We start from the raw sequence: 17,829 nt of genomic DNA on the forward strand, positions 1-17,829 counted from the left end.
CTGATCCAGGCCCTTTGTGTGTCCTAATGGTTTTCTTCCATGGATCAGGAAGTTGGGTTAATAAATCTAACTTTCTAGTGACAGGTGTAATTTTACGGATTAGAGAATGATTGGGAGGTTGGAAAGCTCTGCGTATTAAGTCCATCAGCATCATTCCACTGACTACTTACTTTTAAAGAAAATACAAGACTTAAGAGTTCGACTCTGTGAAATTCAATTCAAAGTATGCCCTGAGGCTGTTTGAGTTTAGCCTTTTAAATGTACTTGTGTAATTCTGTTTCATTTTGAAGTGTTCTTTTTTGAAGTGTTGTATAAAACAATTCCTAAAAATGTTATATTAGGGCAGTAACCCTTGGTTACTTTGGTGAGTCCAATGGAGAGAGCTCAAAAGAGGTGAAGAGGGATCGCTTTTCCAACCTCGAGGAGTCTAGAGACTTTGAATGTTCAGGCCTGTTGTATAATCATCTTGAGAGTTACCCCTACATGGTCCTGAGAAGTACTACAACACTGACTAGCAAGCGTTGTGTACACACATGTCAATCTCATTCCACGGAGGGCTGAGTGTCTGAGGGTTTTTGCTCCTCCCTTGTTCTTGATTGATGAATTTAGGTCACTAATTAGTAAGGAACTCCCCTCACCTGGTTGTGTAGGGCTTAATTGAAAGGAAAAAACGAAAACCCGCAGCGCAGTGAGAACACTCTCAGCGCTCTGTCTCAGCAACACCACCATGGGCTGAGTGTCTCTCACATGAGTGCGTAGTTAAATTTGTTTTTATTGATTTAAGTGAGGGAGTCAGAGACAAGAGCGAGCATATTCTGTCTAATCCCTGGCTATCCTGTCGGGCTGTGTCGGATGGACTCCTCTCCCTAATCCCCCAGCTGTCCAAGTCACCCCATAAAGAAGCCCTAAGAAGCCCAGCCGTGGCTATAATATACAACTATGATACATTTTTCTGTATTGTCCCTCAACCCCTCCACCCCCCTGCCCACTCCCAGTCTTTTCACTGGAGTCCCTTTGGAGGGATTAGACAAAGCCATCTCATTTTTTGAGCTGTCATCCAATTTCTCAGGCTCACACTGACTGTAATGTTTCTTCTCCGTTTCTCCCTCCCCTGTTCTCTCTTTTCCTCCATCCACAATGAGTGGATGTGAGTACTGCAGGTCAATCTCCAGTTCTTTTACCAGTGGGAATTTGATTACCCACGTTATTACCTGTTTACTAGCACCTTTAACCTTGTGTTTATGATCTATTTTTATGCCCAGCAGCAGGAGGCATATTGTTGTTGACTCTTTTCTATGGTGTATTAAAGGGAATATTATATGTGAATTAAAGGAGTCACAAAATCAGGAATGGTGACAATTTCATTTAAATTCAGGTACATTTAGATTGATTGAAACTAATATAATGAGTCAATGATTGAATACTACATTTCTCAAAATAAGATCCTATATCTGTACATTAATTTGTTCTAATGAACAGAATCGGACTTCATTCGCCAAGACACAACTGCTAACTCAACATAATAATGTGCCAACTTCTACCACCTTTGGTGGTAAGGGTAGGTAACAACACATCTGCCACGCTGATCCTCAACACGCGAGCCCCTCAGTCCCCTCCTGTACTCCCTGCTCACTCATGACTGCACGGCCAGAGACGACTCCAACACCATCTTTAAGTTTGCCGATGACACAAAAATTGACCGAGCACGCCCCCATTCTCATCGACGGGGCTGTAGTGGAGCAGGTTGAGAGCTTCAAGTCCCTTGGTGTCCACATCACCAACAAACTAACATGGTCTAGGCATACCAAAGCAGTCGTGAAGATGGCACAACAAAACCTATTTTGGAGACTGAAAAGATTTGGCATGGGTCCTCAGAGCATCCTGACGGGTTGCATCACTGCCTGGCATGGCAACTGCTCGGCCTCTGGCCGCAAGGCACTACAGAGTGTAGTGCGTACGGCCCAGTAAATCACCATGGCCAAGCTTCGTACTATCCATGACCTCTATACCATGCCTCTATACCATGCGGTGTCAGAGGAAGGCCCTAAAAATTGTCGAAGACTCCAACCACCCTAGTCATAGACTGTTCACTCTTCTACCGCACGGCAAGCGGTACCGGAGTGCCAAGTCTAGGTCCAAGAGGCTTCTAAACAGCTTCTTCCCCCAAGCCATAAGACTCCTGAACCTCTAATCAAATGGCTACCCAGACTATTTGCACCCCCCCCCCCCTTCTACGCTGCTGCTACTCTCTCTTATTATCTATGCATAGTCACTTTAACAACTCTACCTACATGTACATATACAAATTACCTCGACTAACTGGTGCCCCTGCAAATTGACTCTGTACCACCTGCAAATAGCCTCGCTATTGTTATTTTACTGCTGCTCTTGAAATATTTGTTACTTTTATTTCTTACTTTTCTGTTTTTTTTTCTTAAAACTGCATTGTTGGTTAAGGGCTTGTAAGTATGCATTTCACTCTAAGGTCTAACCCTGTTGTATTCGGCACATGTGACAAATACGATTTTATTTTATTATGAGAAAACACATAATTTGATAGAGTGGGCTTTTTCAGTTGCAGATTTTTTGTCTAATTCAGTACATGTCACAGAAATACCAGAATAAGCTCCTATAGAAACGCACAGAACCGTTACATGCACCTGATATCAGCTAAAAGAGCACTCTGGGAGATTGGATATTCACCGCCAGTGCCATTAAAGACCAGCAACACATTTAAAACAACAGCAGTCCTGCTTCCTCAGCATGTCATAACCCAGTCTAAGTGGACGCTTCTCTTCTCAGTAAAAGTGCCATGTCTGGCCCAAGTTAATGAAGACTGTCTCAGTCCAGATGGATATCCCCTCAGGTGGAACCAGCTTCATTAATCCCCCAGCCTGACTGGCCATTGGGAGAGACCTCATGTAGAGCGGTAACAGGCTCTTCACAGAACTAGCTCAGTCATTATAGCCCATTCCTATCCCTCAGTGAAGAGACACTGTCACCCAGACTGAGATTGACACTTACATGATTGAGTAGAGTGTAGGACTCAAGCATGTCTTCTTTTACATTTCCCTCACCCATCACTCATTTTCTAACACATTATGATTGCATTGACTTGGATTCCAGATTATGTGTGTTTAAATTGGAAACATGTGGTTGAAAGGGAAAGCACATCTTTAAATGTATATGCCATATCCATAACCCCTAAAGCCCATTTCTCCTGTGGGTCTCTCAACACTGTATCCCAGAGGGAAGGGACCATCAAGGCCTCTACAATAGCACTGTAACAACAGCAGAGAATGAGCAGCATGCAATATGCTTATTGTAGCATAAATCAAGGCAGACATGAAATGGGTCTATTACATTAAGCCCAGAGTTGGCTGTTAACAGGACTGTCCTAATGATAACACCCTTAATAATGAAGCTGCTCTTTTTCCCATGGCCTTCATTCATGCAGCCTCAGAGGAGGCTCATTGACCTTTACACCAATGTATAATTGAGTCGCCGCTGCTCGATTTATATGCTTCTCTCACAATTGGAATGACATGTGATCAATGCTGTTCTTCTCTGCTGCAGCCAATCACCTCAGAGCTCTTTACTGCTGGGTTTTTTGTCAAGGCAGAGATGGTGTGTTATGCAGGGAATCAGCACTCCTTGAGAAAGAGCTGATATGGGGTCTACAATGTCTTTTGACACGCTGGTGATTACACGAATCACTGTAGATTACACCTGAGTAGCACAGTGCTCTTTCTACTTCTGTTACCTGCCAAAGCCAAGTAAACAATATGGAGATTGAACAACATATCCTGGTGTGTCACAATGTTTACACAGTGTGACACAATGTTTGCAGAAATCAGGAGGTAATAACTACCATTAAACCAGAGAACCAATGAGGATGTGTGTCACCCATCATGGTTACACAAATCCATATCAATGAGTCATTCTGATTTCAGCTCCCATGCTCATTATTGATTCAATAGCTTGTTGTTGGAATTCATTTTTGCCTTAAACAGTAAATGTGAGCCAGGCTGCATTGTGAGCCAGAGGACAGATTGACATATTGAAGTTTGCATGTGATCTCCCTGGCCCATGGGTTCATGTGTTTCAGATTTATAAGGGTTTATGAGTTTATGTGACTGAATATCCTGCTCTTAGAGGTTAATCCCCAAAGGATTTGAATGTGGCTGCTCCACATTGGTGTACAGTGTTGTCTCTAACAACACACAGTGATATCCAAACTCCTCCCTGCCTGCCTGCCACAGTACTGCAGCATAGACCTAGATTCAGCACTCTACAGAGGAGGTTTGGTTGTTGCAAATACTGTCGTACAAAACAAAATGACATAAATAAGCACAGCATGGTCTGCATAAGCCTGCATAGATGTATTACTCATCCATTTTGCCCAGATTTATTACTACATACCCCTGCAGGCAGTTCTTCGTGTTGTCTGAAAAGCCAAACACAATTTTCTTTAAATTAGACCTGTGGTGAGAGGCAATCTTGTTGTTTTAGAATGAGTCTGCTAAAATGAGTACTTTGCTGTGTTAGCTACATGTGGTACTAAGCTTGGAAGACAAAGTGGTCTTCTGCATACACAGTCATCTGTCTATAGTTGACTGTGGAAGGATTTCCTAGAAGGAAATGTACTATTAATGCACCATTATATACTATTACTATTAACATGAACATATTCTAATGATTACTTTTTACATTTGTTCTATATTTAGAGCATATTGTATGACCGGTTTACCTTTCCTTACCTTGGTACATTTATAATCCATTCCCTAAAGGTGAAGATTAAATTGTGATGCTGTCCAGCAAAATCACCTCTTCCGCTTTCCTCAAGACTTCGACATAACGTTGAGCTATGAAAACTTAAAGTTTTATAAATAATCAGGATAGTCAATTCATTACTTTATCGATGTTACAAAAGAACCCTGGCTTCCAGTTTATTCCAATTAATTCCTCTCGCCCTCTCTTTTGAGATTATTGGTTTTTATAAAGCATATTCCAAGAGTATATGACTTTAAGATTGCTTGTCTGGCACTAGGGCTGTCTCATTTCTGTAACCTGTGCAGGAGAGATATTCAAATGACCCTATTAAATGAAGGCCTAAGTTCTGCAGCAAGGTGGGGGAGTGGAATGAGGGACATAGTATGGGCTGAGAAAATACAAGAACTGAGATTGTGAGGAAGAGGAGAAAGAGACCTTTTTATCCCGCTGAGTGTTGGGCCACTGGAGCCCTTGTCACACAGAGCTGGGAGCAGCTCTTCTCAGTCAAAAAGCTTACAGAATCTATCAGCTAGAGGGGAATGAAACAGGGAGAAAAGATAAATGGATTGCCAAGTGATAAATGGATTGCCAAGACCAGGCTCTTTGTGAGAGCGTCTTTTCCATGGTGTGTGCTAACTGAGAGCAGCAGGTTCATGGCCTCCCCCTAGTTGTGTCCCCCTCCTCTCTTATCCCATTCCTACACCAAGCCAAGGTTAAAAGGTAAAACAGGTGTCTGCTTGATGGAATGCAGTAACAACTAAAACACTAAGCACTCCTTGTCTGTGCTGCTGCCTGACTCCCCTTTAGCAGTCATTTACCAGCGCTGACATGTAATCAGCCGCAACGCGCTCCCCAGCTGTGGGTCTCTGGCCACTGGGATATCAGTACGTCCAACCCAGGCCCCGGACCCCGTCATTAGCAGGGCCTCTCACTGGCCTCGGCCCCCCAGCAACATTCACCACAGCTAGATGAGATGCCATACTCTGTTCATGTCAACTGCTGCCCCAACAGGAGACGCCAGCGTCATTCAGAGACAAGTCTCCTGTAGCAGGGTGTTTGCCTGTTTGCCTGTGTTGTTTTTGGAGCGCCAGGCTACTTCTGTGACCTGATGTGTTATTGGACAATCAAAGAACTTAGTGTTTCCCGGGTGTCATCAATGGGAAATGTATGGCTTTTAATTAAGCAACTCACAAGACTGCAAGTGCTTGATGATAAAAGGGTCACACTTTATTTGGATAGTGTGGATTGTCCATCAGTAAATGCTCTACAGATGGTCAAACTATCAACAAACTCTCTGTTGATAAGCAACTGCTTGCTACGGTTACGTTAGGGTTAGGTTTAGAATAAGGGTTAAGGTTAGGGTTAGGTTTAGGGCTAGCCTCTTGACCACTACCTCACAAAGCTGTTTGAGAGAATGCCAAGCGTGTGAAAAGCTGACATCAAATCAAAGGGTGGCTACTTTGAAGAATCTCAAATATAAAATATCTTTTGATTTAACACTTTTTTGGTTACTACATGACTCCATATGTGTTATTTCATAGTTTTGATGTCTTCATTACTATTCTACAATGTAGAAAATAGTAAAAAATAAAGAAAAACCCTTGAATGAGTAGGTGTGTCCAAACCTTTGTCTGGTACTGTATATCCAATGAAAGCCAAGGATCTGGAGATGAAAATGACAAGTTGATTTTGATTGGTCCAACACGCCGAAACATCTCCAGGTGGTACCACCTCGCAACGCTAAATATGGAAGAGATACAACCAAGAGCGGCACGGTGTAAACTAGAAATGGTCAAAGCAAATGAACGTTCTTATTTCATCAACACTGTCAAGTACCAGTGTATGAAGGTTAGAACTATCTAATGATTCATTATATGTGATTTAGAATGATATAGGGGAAAGGAAACTACATTTTGACATTAATTTCATAGTTCGCTCTTGAATTGCCCCGTTTTTTTCTACATTCAGGAGTATTGAGTGAATGACCTATAATATGTCTGAAGGTTAGTAACGATGTTAGGTACAGTGGGAATTTTTGTAGAAGGGCTTTATAAATGAAAACAGCAACGTATCGAACTATGCAACATCAAAGAGAGCCAACCTACTTTCTGGTAAAGAATGCAGCGATGTGTACTAAACCAGTCGCCCGTTAAGAAACGAAGTACGCTGTGGTAGACTGCATCTAACAGTTTTAATGAAGTGGCAGCTGCATTCATATAGATCAGGGCTCTCCAACCCTGTTTCTGAAGGGCTACCCTCTTATCAATCCAACCCCAGTTGTAACTTATTCAGCTAATCAACAAGCTAATTATTAGAATCAAGTGCACTAGATTAGAGTTGGAGCGAAAACCTACAGGATGGTATAGTAGCTCTCCAGGAACATGGTTGGAAATCCCTGAAATAGATGATGTCACCATAGTCTAGGACAGGAAGAAACGTTGATTGAATGATCTGTATTTTATTATTTACTGATAGGCGTGACCTATTTCTAAAGTAGAAGCCTATGTTTATCCTCAGATCCTTAACTAACTCATCATTATACTTTTTGAAAGACAGCTTAGCGTCTATACAGATGCCCAAATATTTGAAAGCAGGAACACAATTAACGTGGGCACCATCCAGAGTACATATTCTTAAACATTTGCATGATTTTTATGCACTCTGGATACTTAATTTTACCTGCATTCAAAACTAATTTAAGGTCAGTAAAGGTTTTTCTGCAAAACAAAGTAAGCAGACCAACTCAGATAGCGCCTGGTAAACAATGGAGCCAACGGCATACAGGTGCAGGATACAATTTTTAACATACAATCCAATATTGTTAATATATACAGTAAAAAGTGCTGGACCCAGAATAGACCCACGCTGGACACCTTTTGTTATGTCCAGAAAACATGATTTAACACCATTAGTGGATGAACATTGAGATCTGTCAGTCAAGACAATGACGCCGGAGGGGATGGCTGCCATTTTACGGGCTCCTAACCAACTGTACAATGTTGTGTTTTTTCACATTGTTTGTAACTTCTCTACCATCAGTCCTCTTAGCCAACATACAATCACTGGATAATAAACTGGATGACCTCCGTTCGAGACTATCCTACCAATGGGACATTCAAAACCGTAATATCTTATGTTTCACCGAGTCGTGGCTGAACGGCAGGATTTTCCGTGCATCGGCAGGACAGAAAAGCTATGTCCGGTAAGACGAGGGGTGTGTTTCTATTTGTCAATAACAGCTGGTGCGTGATGTCTAATATTAAGGTAGTCTTGAGGTATTGCTCACCTGAGGTAGAGTACCTCATGATAAACTGTAGACCACACTATCTACCAAGAGAGTTTTCATCAGCACTCAATGAGCTGTATAAGGCCCTAAGCAAGCAAGAAAATGCTCATCCAGAATTGGCGCTCTTAGTGGCCCGGGGACTTTAATGCAGGCAAACCTAAATCTGTTTTACCTCATTTCTACCAACATGTCACATGTGCAACCAGAGGGAAATAAAACTCTCGACCACCTTTACTCCACAAATAGAGATGCATAAAACGTTCTCCCTCGCCATCCATTTGCCAAATCTGACAATAATTCTAAATCAAATCAAATGTTATTTGTCACATACACATGGTTAGCAGGTGTTAATACGAATGTAGCGAAATGCTTGTGCTTCTAGTTCCGACCATGCAGTAATATCTAACAAGTATTCTCTTCTAACAATTTCACAACAACTACCTTATACTCACAAGTGCAAAGGAATGAATTAGAATATGTACATAAAAAAATATGAATGAGCAATGGCCGAACGGCATAGGCAAGATGCAGTAGATGGTATAGAGTACAGTATATACATATGAGATGAGTAATGTAGGGTATGTAAACATTATATAAAGTGGTATGGTTTAAAGTGGCTAGTGATACATTTATTACATCAATTTTTCAATATTAAAGTCGCTAGAGAGGAGTCAGTATGTTGGCATCAGCCACTCAATGTTAGTGATGGCTGTTTAACAGTCTGATGGCCTTGAGAAAAAAAACTGCTTTTCAGTCTCTCGATCCCTGCTTTGATGCACCTGTACTGACCTCACCTTCTGGATGATAGCGGGGTAAACAGTCAGTGGCTCGGGTGGTTGTTGTCCTTGATGATCTTTTTGGCCTTCCTGTGACATCAGGTGGTGTAGGGAGTCCTGGAGGGCAGGTAGTTTGCCCCCGGTGATGCATTGTGCAGACCTCACTACCCTCTGGAGAGCCTTACGGTTGTGGGCGGAGCAGTTGCCGTACCAGGCGGTAATACAGACGGACAGGATGCTCTCGATTGTGCATCTGTAAAAGTTTGTGAGTGTTTTTGGTGACCGAATTTCTTCAGCCTTCTGAGGTTGAAGAGGCGCTGCTGCGCGGGGTCGAGACCCAGGGTTTTAAGCAAATTGGACTGGGTCTAGGGTATCAGGTAGGGTGGAGGTAATATGATCCTTGACTAGTGTCTCAAAGCACTTCATGATGACAGAGGTGAGTGCAATGGGGTGATAGTAATTTAGTTCAGTTACCTTAGCTTTCTTGGGAACAGGAACAATGGTGGCCCTCTTGAAGCATGTGGGAACAGCAGACCGAGATGCGAATTGATTGAATGTGTCCGTAAACACACCAGCCAGCTGGTCTGCACATGCTCTGAGGACACGGCTGGGGATGCCGTCTGGGCCGGGCAGCCTTGCGAAGGTTAACACGTTTAAATGTTTTACTCACGTTGGCTGCAGTGAAGGAGAGCCCGCAGGTATTGGTAGCGGGCCATGTCAGTGGAACTGTATTGTCTTCAAAGTGAGCAAAGAAGTTGTTTAGTTTGTCTGGGAGCAAGACATCCTGGTCCGTGACGGGGCTGGTTTTCCTTTTGTAGTCCGTGATTGACTGTAGACTCTGCCACATCCCTCTCGTGTCTGAGCCGTTGAATTGCGACTCTACTTTGTCTCTATACTGACGCTTAGCTTGTTTGATTGCCTTGCGGAGGGAATAGCTACACTGTTTGTATTCGGTCATGTTTCTGGTCACCTTGCCCTGATTAAAAGCAGTGGTTCACACTTTCAGTTTTGCGTGAATGCTACCATGAATCCAAGATGGCATAGCAGTGCAGACGTGGTTTGTTGTCCTCTCATTTACTTTTTGTATTTTTAGTCTTTTTTTTAATATATATTCCTATTTATTTTTCAATCTCTTTTTCCATTTTTTAAATTAAATTTACCTTCCGGTAACCCACCTCAGTCAATGTGACATGGATCCGCTATTTTTATAGACCCTATAGCCAAAACTTTCATCAGAAGGTAGCCAGCTAATTAGCCAAGTTACTAGCTATTTAGTCATTGTTAGCCACTGCTAGGCACCAGACGTTTTTTTAGCCTGGATAATACCTGCCAGCCTCGGACTGTTTTTCTCCACTGCAACGCCAGATTCCTGCTGTAAACCCTGGACCATTGATCATCACAGCTAGCTAGCTGCCACTGAGAGGCCCAGCCCTGAAGCTAGACCTGAGCCAGGCGCATCTCCCAGCTAGAAAATGAAATTACCACAACTACAATGCCTCTTTCACCATCTGGCCCAGTCCCTTCGTCGACACGGAGCCCCGCCATACCACGACGACTGGTCCACAGACGTAATTCCATCAGCTGTGCCTTCAACCGGCCTTTGCCAGACGACGGAAGAGACGCTTCTACTTACCCCGGACTGCTAACTTTAAACGCTGTGTCTCCCGCATGATAGCGTAGTAACGACTACCTAGCAGCTTCCCTGTTTCATCTATTGCTGTACACTGGACCCTATGATCACTTGGCTAGATAGCTGATGCCTACTGGACTGTTCATTTATCACGGTACTCCACTTTGTTTACCTTTGTTTATCTGTCGGCCCTAGCCCCGAACTCAGGCCCTGTGTGTAGTTAACCTGTTGTTGTTGACTTAGCTGATTAACTGTTGTTCTCTTACCCGTTGTTGACTTAGCTAGCTCTCCCGATCAACACCTGTGATTGCTTTATGCCTCACTTTATGTCTCTCTCAAATGTCAATATGCCTTGTACAGTGGGGCAAAAAAGTATTTAGTCAGCCACCAATTGTGCAAGTTCTCCCACTCTTTTTAAGTGGGAGAACTTGCACAATTGGTGGCTGACTAAATACTTTTTTGCCCCACTGTATCTGTTAGAATATCCAAGGGGCTTTTATATCATTCTAAATTAATAATATTCGCTTTGTATAAAAATAACAATATTTTGGAGATGATTTCATTTTCAATTTGTACGGGTCCAGGTTTTGCAGACGGCCACCTGGACTGTTTACATTGTTTTTACACTGGCGCTACTTGCTGTTTATTATTTATGTGTAGTCACTTTACCCCTACCTACATGTACAAATTACCTCGACTAGCCGCACATTGACTCGGTACCCCCTGTATATAGCCTCGTTATTGTTATTTTATTGTGTTACTTTTCATTACATTTTTTACTTTAGTTTATTTAGTACATATTTTCTTAACTCTATTTCATGAACTGCATTGTTGGTTAAGGGCTTGTAAGTAAGCATTTCACGGTAATGTCTACACCTGTTGTATTCTGCGCATGTGACAAATAAAGAGTTATTTGATTTGTTTTGAAGTTATTTTTAAACCAGTTGCACACAGTCTGGTCTAGGCCAATTGAGGAAAGCCTCTGAATTAGCAGTACATGTACAGTATACACAAGACACAAGACACTATATCCAAGTTTATTGCTATAGTGCTGCAAAAATGTATATAATTTAAAATGTGCCTAAATTCATCATCAATACCATTATATGGTCAGTATACCCGGTTTGCCCCTACTTTCCATGACTTACCCTTTCTCTCATAGCTCTCTGGCAATATAACCAATGTTAAAACAGTGTGAATATGTAAATATTTGCCATTAAGTTCACTTTCTTTAATTAGTTTTCAGATTTCATGACTGACTGCTTCCAATTAGGGATCAATGGCTCATTTCTGCAGATGGACCCCTGGGTGAGTGGAGGTAGTTAAGCAGTTATGAAATGCTTCATAATTTCTCCTCTGCTGAGAAGAGTGCTCAGCTCACACCAGACCGATTATCTGATCGATGGAAAGTTGCACAGGCTCCTGCAAAACTGTATGTGTGCATGCAAATGAGGTTGTTTTTGTATGTGTATGAGTAGGTTTGTATGATGTGTGTGTGCGAGTGTGACATGCATGTGTTTAATTGCTCTGGCTGTAATTTAGCACTCAGCTCATTAACTGGTGTACCACAGAGTGGGCTAAATTCTGCTAAATACTTAAGCATACTCCTGACACTGTGGGAGAGAGATTCAGCTGTGATGTGGGTTGTGCTCACAAACATGGACCACTGTAGTGCTATAAAATACTGTAGTGCTGTAAACCACTGCCATTAATGTCCATGGATGGATGATGTATAGGAAGGAGTATACGGATAGGCTATATTACTATTGATGTCTAAAGGTGATGCCATGATAGGTAATCATAGTTGTTGTAGTAATCAGTCTGCTGTTGTTCACCTGTAACATGTACAGGTACAATGTCTCCCAATGACCTCTGTACAGTACATGGAGCCTAGAACACTGAGTACACTTGTATTGTTATTGAACATGTCCTCTCTGTGTGTGTTAACATCCCATCTCAGGGCTCACACTGCAATCGAAAGAGAATCTGAGCTTGTGTGTGAGCGTGCATGTGCGTGCGTGCATGTGTGTGTGTTTGTCAGTGTGCATTCATGTGTTTGTTCATCTGCCTGTACTGTATGTGCACGCGTGACTGTGTGTGTGTATAATGCTCCTGTCTGAGAGGGGGGAAAGGGATAAGGGTCTGCAGGCGGGGCGGGGCTGGTGATTCTCTGTCCTCTGAACCTTGACTGACTGCAGTGAGCCTGTGGGGTGTGAGGCACCAGAGCCAGCATGGGACTGGAGTCTCTCCTCAGCCTCAGCAGTACAGCAGCCCCTCACTGCCATTTCCATTATCCATAACCCAAAGGGTGTGTGTGTGTGTGTGTGTGTGTGTGTGTGTGTGTGTGTGTGTGTGTGTGTGTGTGTGTGTGTGTGTGTGTGTGTGTGTGTGTGTGTGTGTGTGTGTGTGTGTGTGTGTGTCACTGAGTAAAATGGCCTGTTTCCGAGTGTGTACAGGTATGTCAGATTATCTTTAATGGTCAAAAGTAGAAGCTCAATAGTGAAAAGTCATAATACAAACAAAGCTTGACCAGTCTTGATTAGTCAGCTCTGGAAGGACATGGATTCTTACACATGCTAATAGCCTCTAACACCTTGTCTATTGCCCCCCCCCCTCCACCAACACCAGTTCAGTATGTAATCTACTCCAAATATTTATTTAGTAGACCTATAATCTAATTAATAATAATAAAAAAATAAGAACGTTAGACTATAAAGTTAATGAAGTCTATATTTATACAATCATCAATGAAAGATCCAATATCAAATCAAATTTAAATTCTAATTTTATTTTAAGTGAGTTTAAAATAGCAACACACTTAAAACAATAAAATGAAAAAATAAACACTGCAATAAAATAGATCAAAGAACATAAAACACAAAGGCCTCATTGATTAAAGGCCAAGCTAAAAAGGCTGCTTGACAAAGATGGTGGATAAATTAAGATGTCTTACTCAGGCAAATTACTATTACATTTTTTTCTAACAATTCTGGTCTACTTAAAGGAAAAGACACCCAAAACCACTCATTCCTTTAATTCACAGTGTTAAATAACACTAATATATTATGTGAGAACAATGTTTTTTGTAAACAAACGTTTCATTTTGGCATTATAATAAGGTTGGTAGCAACATGGAAAATCGTTGTGGAAATCTGTTGCAGCTCAAGTCAACTACAAAATCCACAATGCAATGCTTTCTTTATGGGCAGGCTGGCTGGCTAGCTAGCTATTATTGTGTGTAGCTATGTTTGCCAGCTAGCTAGATAGATACACACAATAATACCAAAAACAATATTAGCATGTAATGTAGCTAGTTAGCTGTAAAATTTCCGAAACAAACTGCATTATCAATTTAGGAGTCTACAATCTAACCATTTTCAACCTGCAGATCGATGTGCCTGACATTTGCAATGGCAGATATACTCTGGAGGAGATGGGAAACGTTTCCCATGCTACGTTAATGGGCCCGTGTGGTGTATTCTAGGCGATTCTGGGACAAGGAGTGCTCTCTTTCAAGGAGTGAATGGGAGACTATTGGGCACTAGTTAAAAAAGAAACATGAGCACAGATTTTGTCAACAAGAGGTACAACATTACAAATCTTTTCCGATATGTGAACCTGCCATCTGTAGCAGTGTATATCTTTGGAATCGTGACATTACGTACTTTCGAGGAAATTAGGCATGTTTCTCGACATATACACTGACTTTGAGAAGGGATTTCCTGACGGTTAGCTTAGCAACCATATGACGCAGCATGACAACGTGAACACGATTGGTTGACATTCTGATGGTGGTGGTGGGGGGGGGGGGGGGGGTTACACGCTCCTGCATTCATAGGATTCCTTTCTCCTTTCTACAATATCTCTGGCAATGGCATCATGCAATGCAACGTCATACTGGACGGATTTCTGCCTGCCTGAACGCCAATAACTCATTTGCACTTCATGACATGAAATGTCTCAGGGAATCGAATGAACATCACTCAGAGATGCAAATAAACAATATAGCATTCAAAATGGGTGAACCATTCATTTTTAATAACCTCCCCACCCTGGCGCTTCCCTGAGTTTTTGAGGATCTGAGTCAGCAGACTGGAAAAGGGCCAAGAGTGCTTATGGGGACACAAGGCTCAGTTAGAACAAAAACTGGAGCAATAGTCCACACCTACGCAGCCCTACCAGAACATCTGATTGTCTGTGGCTATTGCACAATCACCTGCAAAGTGCCTCTGTGTCTACATCACTTAGGAATGAACATGGTCCCCACACACCCACACAGTTGTGAAGAGGGCACGGCAGCACCTCTTCCCCCTCAGGAGGCTTAAAGGAGGCATAAAAGATTTTAGCATGGGCTCTCAGATCCTCAAAGTTCTACACCTGCACCATTGAGAGCATCTTGACTGGCTGCATCACCGCTTGGTACTGCAACTGCAAGACACACGACTGCAAGGCGCTACAAAGGGTGGTGAGTACGGCCCAGTACATCACTGGGGCTGAGCTCCCTGCCATCCAAGCCACAACTCTCTTGCACTGACTCTATACACACACACACACACACACCCATACTCGCATAAATAGTTCACTCATGCATACGGACACTGCTCACTCACACACACACACACACACACACACACACACACACACACACACACACACACACACACACACACACACACACACACACACACACACACACACACACACACACACACTTCCACTCACCACTGTCTATTATCTATCCTGTTAACCTCTACTATACTATATGTACATTTCTAACTCAATTATGTCATACCCCTGCACATTGACTAGCTACTGGTACTCCCTATACATAGCCATGTTATTTTTACTTGTTTATTGTTATTCATTATTCACTGTGTATTTGTTCCTCATATCACTATTTCTATAATCAAATATATTCATATTTAACTCTGTTGGAAAAGGACATGTAAGTAAGCACTGTTACTCTACACCGGTTTACGAAGCATGTGACAAATACAATAAAATGTTACTTGATCAGAGACTTTTCACAAACTGTCACGCCCTGGCCATTGAGAGGCTTTTATTCTCTATTTTGGTTAGGCCAGGGTGTGACTAGGGTGGGCATTCTAGGTTCTTTATATCTTTGTTTTCTATTTCTTTGTTTTTGGCCCGAGTGTGGTTCCCAATCAGAGGCAGCTGTCTATTGTTGTCTCTGATTGGGAATCATACTTAGGCAGCCTTTTTCCCACCTCTGTTTTGTGGGTAGTTCGTTTCTGTTTAGTGTCTACACCTGACAGAACTGTTTCACTCTGCTATTTTGTTCGAGTGTTTTCTGAGAAAATAAAATATCATGAACACTTACCACGCTGCGCTTTGGTCCGATCCTCATTCCGACGAGAGCCGGGACACAAACTCTTTACACCTACAGTTGAAGTCGGAAGTTTACATACACCTTAGCCAAATACATTTCAACTCTGTTTTTCACCATTCCTGACATTTAATCCTAGTAAAGATTCCCTGTCTTAGGTCAGTTTGGATCACCATTTTATTTTAAGAATGTGAAATGTCAGAATGATAGTAGAGAGAATTATTTATTTCAGCTTTTATTCCCAGCGGGACAGAAGTTTACATACACTCAATTAGTATTTAGAAGCATTACCTTTAAATTGTTTAACATGGGTCAAACGTTTCAGGTAGCCTTCTACAAGCTTCCCACAATAAATTAGGTGAATTTTGAGTCATGTTAGTAGGCCTCCTTGCTTGCACATGCTTTCTCAGTTCTGCCCACAAATGTTCTATAGGATTGTGATGGCCATTCCAATACCTTGACTTTGTTGTCCTTAAGCCATTTTGCCACAACTTTGGAAGTATGCTTGGGGTCATTGTCCATTTGGAAGACCCATTTGTAAGCAAGCTTTAACTTCCTGACTGATGTCTTGAGATGTTGCTTCAATATATCCACATAATTTTCCTTCCTCCTGATGCCATCTATTTTGTGAAGTGCACCAGTCCCTCCTGCAGAAATGCACCCCCACAACATGATGCTGCCACCAACGTATTTCACAGTTGGGATGGTGTTCTTCGGCTTGCAAGCCTCCCCCTTTTTCCTCCACACAAAACGATGGTCATTATGGCCAAACGGTTCTATTGTTTCATCAGACCAGAGGACATTTCTCCAAAAGTACGATATTTGTCCCCATGTCGAGTTGCAAACCGTAGTCTGGCTTTTTTTATGGCGTTTTTTGAGCAGTGGCTTCTTCCTTGCTGAGCGGCCTTTTAGGTTTTGTCGATATAGGTCTCATTTTACTGTGGATATAGATACTTTTGTACCTGTTTCCTCCAGCATCTTTACAAGGTCCTTTGCTGTTGTTTGGGATTGATTTGCACTTTTTGCACCAAACATCTCTAGGAGACAGAACTCGTCTCCTTCCTGAGCAGTGTGACGGCTGCGTGGTCCCATGGTGTTTATACTTGAGTACTATTCTTTGTACAGATGAACGTGGTATCTTCAGGCATTTGGAAATTGCTCCCAGGGATGAACCAGACTTTTGGAGGTCTTGGCTGATTTCTTTTGATTTTCCCATGATGTCAAGCAAAGAGGCACTGAGTTTTGCCTTGAAATGCATCCACAGGTACACCTCCAATTGACTCAAATGATGTCAATTAGCCTATCAGAAGCTTCTAATGCCATGACATTTTGTGGAATTTTCCAAGCTGTTTCAAGGCACAGTCTACTTAGTGTATGTAAACTTCTGACCCACTGGAATTGTGATACAGTGAAATAATCTGTCTATAAACAATTGTTGGAAAAATGACTTGTGTCATTTGTGTAGATGTCCTAACCGACTTGCCAAAACTATAGTTTGAAATTTGTGGAGTGGTTGAAAAATGAGTTTTAATGACTCCAACCTAAGTGTATGTAAACTTCCGACTTCAACTGTACTTCTAAAAACGACTCCCACTCACTCACCCACCGTTACACACACACACAGAACATTACCCTATTCTTTTTACTACCCTTCATACATTTATTTTTATAAATGTCTCTATTGTATAAATTTTTTCAAATGTGTTGTACACTTATTTTTATATACAGAACCAGTGAAAAGTTTGGACTCATTCCAGGGTTTATGTTTATTTTTTACTTTTTTAAATTTTTTTACAAAATTGTAGAGTAATAGTGAAGACATCAAAACTATGAAATCATGTACAGTAGTAACCAAAAAAGTGTCAAACAAATCAAAATATATTTTACATTTGAGATTCTTCAAAGTAGTTACACTTTGCCTGATGACAGCTTTGCACACTCTTGGCATTCTCTTTTTTCTTTAGTTGGCTTATCTTGTACACGTTTAGATCTTTTTATTGTCATTTGACCTATTTTA

At 41.8% G+C, this 17,829-nt stretch overlaps 1 protein-coding gene across 1 annotated transcript in view; it reads left to right on the top strand.

Moving 5' to 3' along the window:
- si:dkeyp-14d3.1 (transmembrane protein 132C) overlaps positions 1-17,829 on the top strand; it is a 214,602-nt gene that overhangs the window by 109,808 nt on the left and 86,965 nt on the right. The window lies entirely within an intron of this gene.

The sequence above is a fragment of the Oncorhynchus kisutch genome, linkage group LG8 (genome assembly GCF_002021735.2).
Source record: "Oncorhynchus kisutch isolate 150728-3 linkage group LG8, Okis_V2, whole genome shotgun sequence".
Lineage (NCBI taxonomy): Eukaryota > Metazoa > Chordata > Actinopteri > Salmoniformes > Salmonidae > Oncorhynchus > Oncorhynchus kisutch.